The 6,000-nt window shown below is 41.5% G+C and overlaps 1 long non-coding RNA gene across 1 annotated transcript; it reads right to left on the bottom strand.

The window, feature by feature from the left end:
• Positions 1–506: 506 nt before the first annotated feature.
• LOC109395300 (uncharacterized) lies at positions 507–2,420 on the bottom strand. Its single transcript, XR_002126635.1, has 2 exons — positions 2,346–2,420; positions 507–875 (listed from the first exon to the last, which is right to left on the bottom strand). It is a non-coding gene; the product is annotated as an uncharacterized LOC109395300 (long non-coding RNA).
• Between the last annotated feature and the right edge of the window lie 3,580 nt (positions 2,421–6,000).

Here is a 6,000-nt window from a genome sequence, read left to right as displayed (position 1 = left end):
CCTACACCCTACTCCATGTCAAGCATTTTGCTAAGGATGGGATGGAGCAGAGAATAGGCGAGATATCCCCACCCTCCTAAAACCCATAGTCTAGTAGGGAAGAGAGACAATAGACAATTTACAAAGTTATTGTTTGCAATTGTGATGGGTGATGAGGTCAGGTCTGCTGTTACACATTTTCATATTATTACAGTTTGTGATGAAACATTTCTTTGTGTGCTACTTTGATTAATGTCTATCTCCCTCATTGTAAGCCTTCTGAGAGCAGGGCTGCCATATTCCTTCCACCTAACAGGTTTTCAGTATATAGTCATGAGTGAATAAATGCAGCTGTTACTGAAGAAATCTATGAATTAAAACTCATGGCCTCTGATCTGCATTATCTTTCTGCCAGACCCACATTCTGTCATGAGATGACAGTCTCAGGGATCCTGGCTTTTGTGTTTGCTGCTGAATCCCCAGCACCTAGAACAGCACCTGTCACAGAGTAGCCCCACAATAAATCATTGTTGAATAAATGGTTTTTTTAGAATTGAGAATACATATACCAGTTTGGATGGTTCCACTATACACAGCAGAAAGTGGCTTCAACATTCAGGGCATTTATCAATCACACAATACATAACAAGATCCAAAGGCAGCTCAATGACATCAGGATTCACTGACATCAGCACTTCTTTGCGTCTGTTGGCTCTTAAGAAGGTTGCCATGGCACTAGCGTCCCATCCTCATTCCATTGTGGACAAAGGTGTGAAGAAGTTAGTGGCAGGCTGCTCCTTGTACGGCTCCCTCCTTCCACCAGAGAGGAAGCTCCCAGCAGATTTCTGCTTCTCATTGGCCAGTACTAGATCTTACACTGACCCGTATGCTAATCACTGGCCAAAGGGAAGGAGATGATCACATGTATTAGTTAAGGTAATGCTAGTTTCTATAACAACACCTCCGTCCCCAAGATGCAGAACGTCTCGCATACAATAGAAGTTTTTTCTCCCTCATGTGAAGTTCAAAACAGATGTGCTTTATTACAATTCTCTTCTGAGTGGTAATTCAGGAACCAGGCTTCCTCCATCTCATAGCTCCCGCATCTTCCAATTTTATGTTTTTCTGCATCAAGCTGACAGAATAGGGAAAGAGTATGGAAAAGACACACTGCTTCCCAACCACCTTGGCCTCTAAGGGACTCATACCATGTCCACTCACATTTCATTGGCAAGAATCAGTCACATGGCCCCACTTAGATGCAAGGGATACTGGGATTTGTAGGCCCTGGCTGGTTTACTTCTTACCAAAGATATTGCTATATTATGCAAGGGAGAGCACAAGTAATTTGGCGGATAGTTATCTATCCATGCCATGAATGACTTACATTAGAGGTGTCCAATGGCAATATAATGCGAGTCACATATGTCATTTTCACTGTTCACTGGCCTGGGGAGAATGGGTCAGTAAATACTTGGATTATATTATTATAAAATCTACCACAGAGTCCATTATGCTCTCTTTCCCTACCAGCCTAAGGGAGAGTGAGAACTGGTGTGAAACTTAAGAAGAAACTGTGGGGATACTTAATAAATATGGAATTAAAGCAAATGTAGAGGCAAATGAAATTTTTTGAGAACTTAATGACTTTTGAAATGGTGTCTGGGTTGTGTCAGGACCCAAAACCAGACTGCTTTGTTAGGAAGGGCTATATGAACTCAATTTATCAAGGATTTTGGGGAAGAGCTTTGTGGGGAGCACTAAAGATTTTAATAAGGGAAGTAATAAACTTAAAAAATTATTTTGCAGTAAAATTAAGTTTTAAACTTAATCTCATCATTCTGTTTTGCTCTGCATCAATGTAGGTAGTCCACATCCAAAATTTCTTTTTTCAAAATAATCGCTGAGTTGTGACACATTGTTTTAAAACCACAATTATTATGTGACTTGCAGAACCAGGGCCAAGCCACTTCACATATTACATTACAAAAGAGTTCATCAGAAATAATTTATGGGACCAGTGGGCTGGTAGCAACTACCAAATCTTGTTTAGAAATTTGTCCTCCATCTCAGTAGGAAAACAGACATAACGGCAGTGACTAGAATACGCAAAAAGGAATCTGCAGCATAATCCTGTCTAAAAACATTTTCTTCCAAACAATATAAATCATTTCTGTCTGCCCTCCGCTGTTGACAAAGCCCTTAAAAAAGTAAAGGTAAAGCAAGGACAGCATCCACCAAAAATGCCTATCTCACAGAAGAAAAAGAAGAAAACAGAGCCAGCTAAGCATTCTACATTGCATTTCATTATCAGTATTTTAAGGAAAACAACCAAAGTCAGATAGTGAAGGAAAGAGAAAACTCACCTGGTTCAGTCAGTCCAAGGTTATTAGGACTAATGCTGAAGACACAACCAACACGATGCAAACCATTTATACAAAACCTATGAAAAAAATCTGGGCCAACAGCGTTGTCAAGGGATGAGAAAGCTATTTGTCCTACTTCTCCCTAATTATCTCATTCTCACATCAGTCAGCATTTTAAAAACAAAGCAATACAGCAGGGTGGCTGGAGATACATGTCAGAGCCGCTGGCAGATTTCCCCAGAAGCAGTGTCCCTCCAAATCATGACAGTGACAGTGGGCACTTGGTCTAAGTCTGTATCAAAGCATGAGTCCCTCTTTGTGTTTTTTTAATTTGACTTTTTTTTCTGGTTTAAGAATTAGCAGTTTTAAAATCACTGAATTTCATCAAGCCTCTATGTCCATCTTCTGGTATACAGGGAATACAAGCCATTAGAGAAGTGATTCTCAAACTTGAGCATGCTTCAGAACCCACTGGAGGGCTTGTTGAAACTATGGTGAGCCCCACTCCCAGAGTTTCTGATTCAGCTTTAGAGCAGAAACTTTAAGATCTAGCACACGGCCCCACTCTTGCTCCTTTTCTTCTGATATGACACCAGTAATGTCTCAGATAAGGTCTATTCCCTCAGCCTAGGTCCCAGACAGAAGAACCAAAGGTGACCCACGATGGACTTGTAACATACGTGAGAAATAAACATTTGTTGTTATAAGCCACTGAGATTTTGGGATTGCTGTTAAAATAGCACAATATTCTTACTAATAGAGAATCCTGTATTAAGCGTACTCGGCATTCTATAGCAGATTTAGCTTTGCAACAAAATAATAAAATAAATGGAAAGGCAGATAACATTCCATTTCTCTCAGGCTTATTCTGAGTATGTGTGCGTGTGTGCTATTCATATACACACCAAGAGCTGTGTAACTAAAGGGGTTCAGAAAAGGCCTCCCCAAGATGTGTCACTTTGGCCTGTTATTTTGATGTGTTATTTTGAGCTGAGGGCAGTCGAGACCCTGCAGGCTCATGAGAAACTTTTACCTCTCCCTTAAAGAATTTAAATGTGGGGCCTTGTCCATAATAAGAGTTATCACCAGAAATAAGTTTTTTTTACCTATCCATAGGGCAGAGCAAACTTCTAATTGCCCAATATCTGCTCTTCTTATCATCCTGAGAATGACCTTCCTCTCCTCTGAAACCTTAAGGCATCTTACCTCATCCTTATCTCAGAATGCCTCACATACCTCATTTTATCTTTCTGTCTGACTTTTAGATATGTGGGGTTCCCATATGGATATATGTAATTCAAGTTGGTTTTTTACCCTTATTTATCTGTCTCAGGTCAATTTTTTTTTCCTCATGTCAATTTGATTTGATTATTCAACCAGCTGAAAGAACTTAGAAGGGTAGAGGATAGTTTGTTCTTCTCCCACACGACCTTGTGCAAACTACTTAACTTTTCTGTCCACACAAGAAGACAGCATGTACGGTGAGGGCCATCTACTTGTGCTGTCCATTAACCAATAATAAGTCTGGACAAAGATCGCCCTTTTCAAGGATGAGTCAAAAGTGTATGTATGTATATTTACACACACACACACATATAAAATGAAGTACACAAAAACTAATCATGGAAGAGAAAGAGCATACTTATGAAAATGATTGACTACAAAATCCAAAATAAAGATTTTATGATCAATTTAGCATCCTTTTGCAAGAAGGTCCTTCTATAAAACCAGAACAAAATTTCATAAGGAAATGAAAGGATGAGCTAGAAAGTCAATAGGTTGAATTGAAAGTGGGGGAAACGGAGGAGGAACCGATACAAGGAGATGAAAATCTCAATAACAGAATTTAAGGAAAAACAGAGGCACAAATAATGCTTTAGGAAATTTTATCATTAATATTGAAAGCAAATTTGAGATCTACCAGAATGCCAAAAAAAGGGAAAAAGAGATGAAAATGATAAAAACAGAACTACCACAGACAATTGCTTTTCCTAAAAGAGAGACAGACCAGAACAAATGGAGCAGAAACAATTCTTGAAGGTAGAACGGAAGAAAATCTAGCACTAAAGCTATGTGTATGCAGATAAAGAGGTCTCAACACCTTTTCACCGGACAGAAAGGACAGTATGTGCAACTGAGTGGAAAAAGCAATATTCCCTTTAAAGTGCAAATATTTCAATATGGCCAGAGCATTGAGTACAAGGAGGAGAGAGGCTAGAGAGGTAAGTATGAACCAGGTAATATAATGCTGAGGAATTTTCTCTGCAAAACAGGAAGTAAAATCATGTACGAAGAGAGGAAAAGGATCATGGGTATGGGGCTTAAAGAGAGTGCAGGGTTAGTAACAGCAATTACTGAAAATGAGGTCACATGACAGGATTCCTAAGAGGCTCCAATAAATTTGTCTTGGCATCATTCTGTTATAGTTGTGTGGCTTTTTCCTCCCAAGCAGTGCCTGGAAACACAGATGTAGGAATGGAGAATGCAGATAACTGGAGTGTTTTAAGATGGTTGTTTAATATTAGGATTGTCAAAAGGCAATTCAAGGGGCTCTACTTATAAGAGTGGCTGATGTTACATAGAAGGTTCAGTGGACATGAGAGCTCTGGGGTCTTTGAAGAATAAGGATATTGGGACTGAGAGATAGGACTGCAAGGATGAGGATTGTTAAGTCCAAATAAATGGGATCTGTAAACTTAAGATTTTAGAGATGGAACAGTATAAAGTGATGCATGTCTAGATTTTCTAGAATATGTGCCTGGGAACGGGTAGAGAAAGGAGAGTAGAAGTAAGTCATCTGGGTTGAGGAAGCTAAGGAAACACTGCTCAGTCATGGGTGTTGCATTTGTCAGGATAATGACAGTAATTCAGAAGAAGAAAACTGCATTCAGTAGATGACAGTGACAGGGACGATAAAAAGTGGTATTACCAGATCGGGTGGACCCTGCAAGAGAAATCTTGCAAGGGATAAAAGGAATGTCAAATTGTCAAGTGAGAAAGCTCCGGGAGGGAGGACATACTACTTTGGGGGCTGGTGGATGGAGTGCAGGAGGAGAGACATCGAGAGAGCAGACAGAGGGCCGGCCGAGAGGCTCAGTTGGTCAAGAGTTGGCTTAAGAGAGCAGACAAAAATGAGTGGATAGTTTGAATTGGATGATAGAGAGATGTTGGTACCGTTAATCTATTTAGGAGGTCCAGAGGAGCGGTTTTGTTTTCTGGGTAGAAGCTTAATTTGACGCCATGGGGAAGGTTAAGAGCTTGAGTAGGCAGGGAAGAGAGGCCACAGCGGTGCACGTTCAGGTGGGCTGGCTCTGGAGCTCTGGAGGGCTTTAAGGGCCAAGCCAGGGGCTGGAAGGCCACTTTTGCCTCCTGTGTGCCCATCTGCACAAGGCTGGATGGCCCACGGAACCAAGCTCCTGGCCCTGACTGAGGGGTTAGCCCTATTCCCTGACCCTCAACCGCCAGGATCCATGGACTTGGAACACCCAATGCAGTCCTTGCTTCGCCGATAGAGCGGAAGACGGCGCACGCGCTCTGGACAAAGCGGCAGTGGTGGGAACGGCCGGCAGAGGGCGCATGCGCTTGGGCCGGATCTGCGCGGGCCGGGCCGCTTGGCAGAGAAAGAGTTGAGAGCTAGGGTCTAGAGAGCCTGCCC

This window comes from Hipposideros armiger, unplaced genomic scaffold (assembly GCF_001890085.2).
Source record: "Hipposideros armiger isolate ML-2016 unplaced genomic scaffold, ASM189008v1 scaffold_13, whole genome shotgun sequence".
In the NCBI taxonomy this organism is placed as follows: Eukaryota; Metazoa; Chordata; class Mammalia; order Chiroptera; family Hipposideridae; genus Hipposideros; species Hipposideros armiger.
Note: the sequence above shows the minus strand (reverse complement) of the source record. Positions and strands in the feature narration are given on the sequence as shown.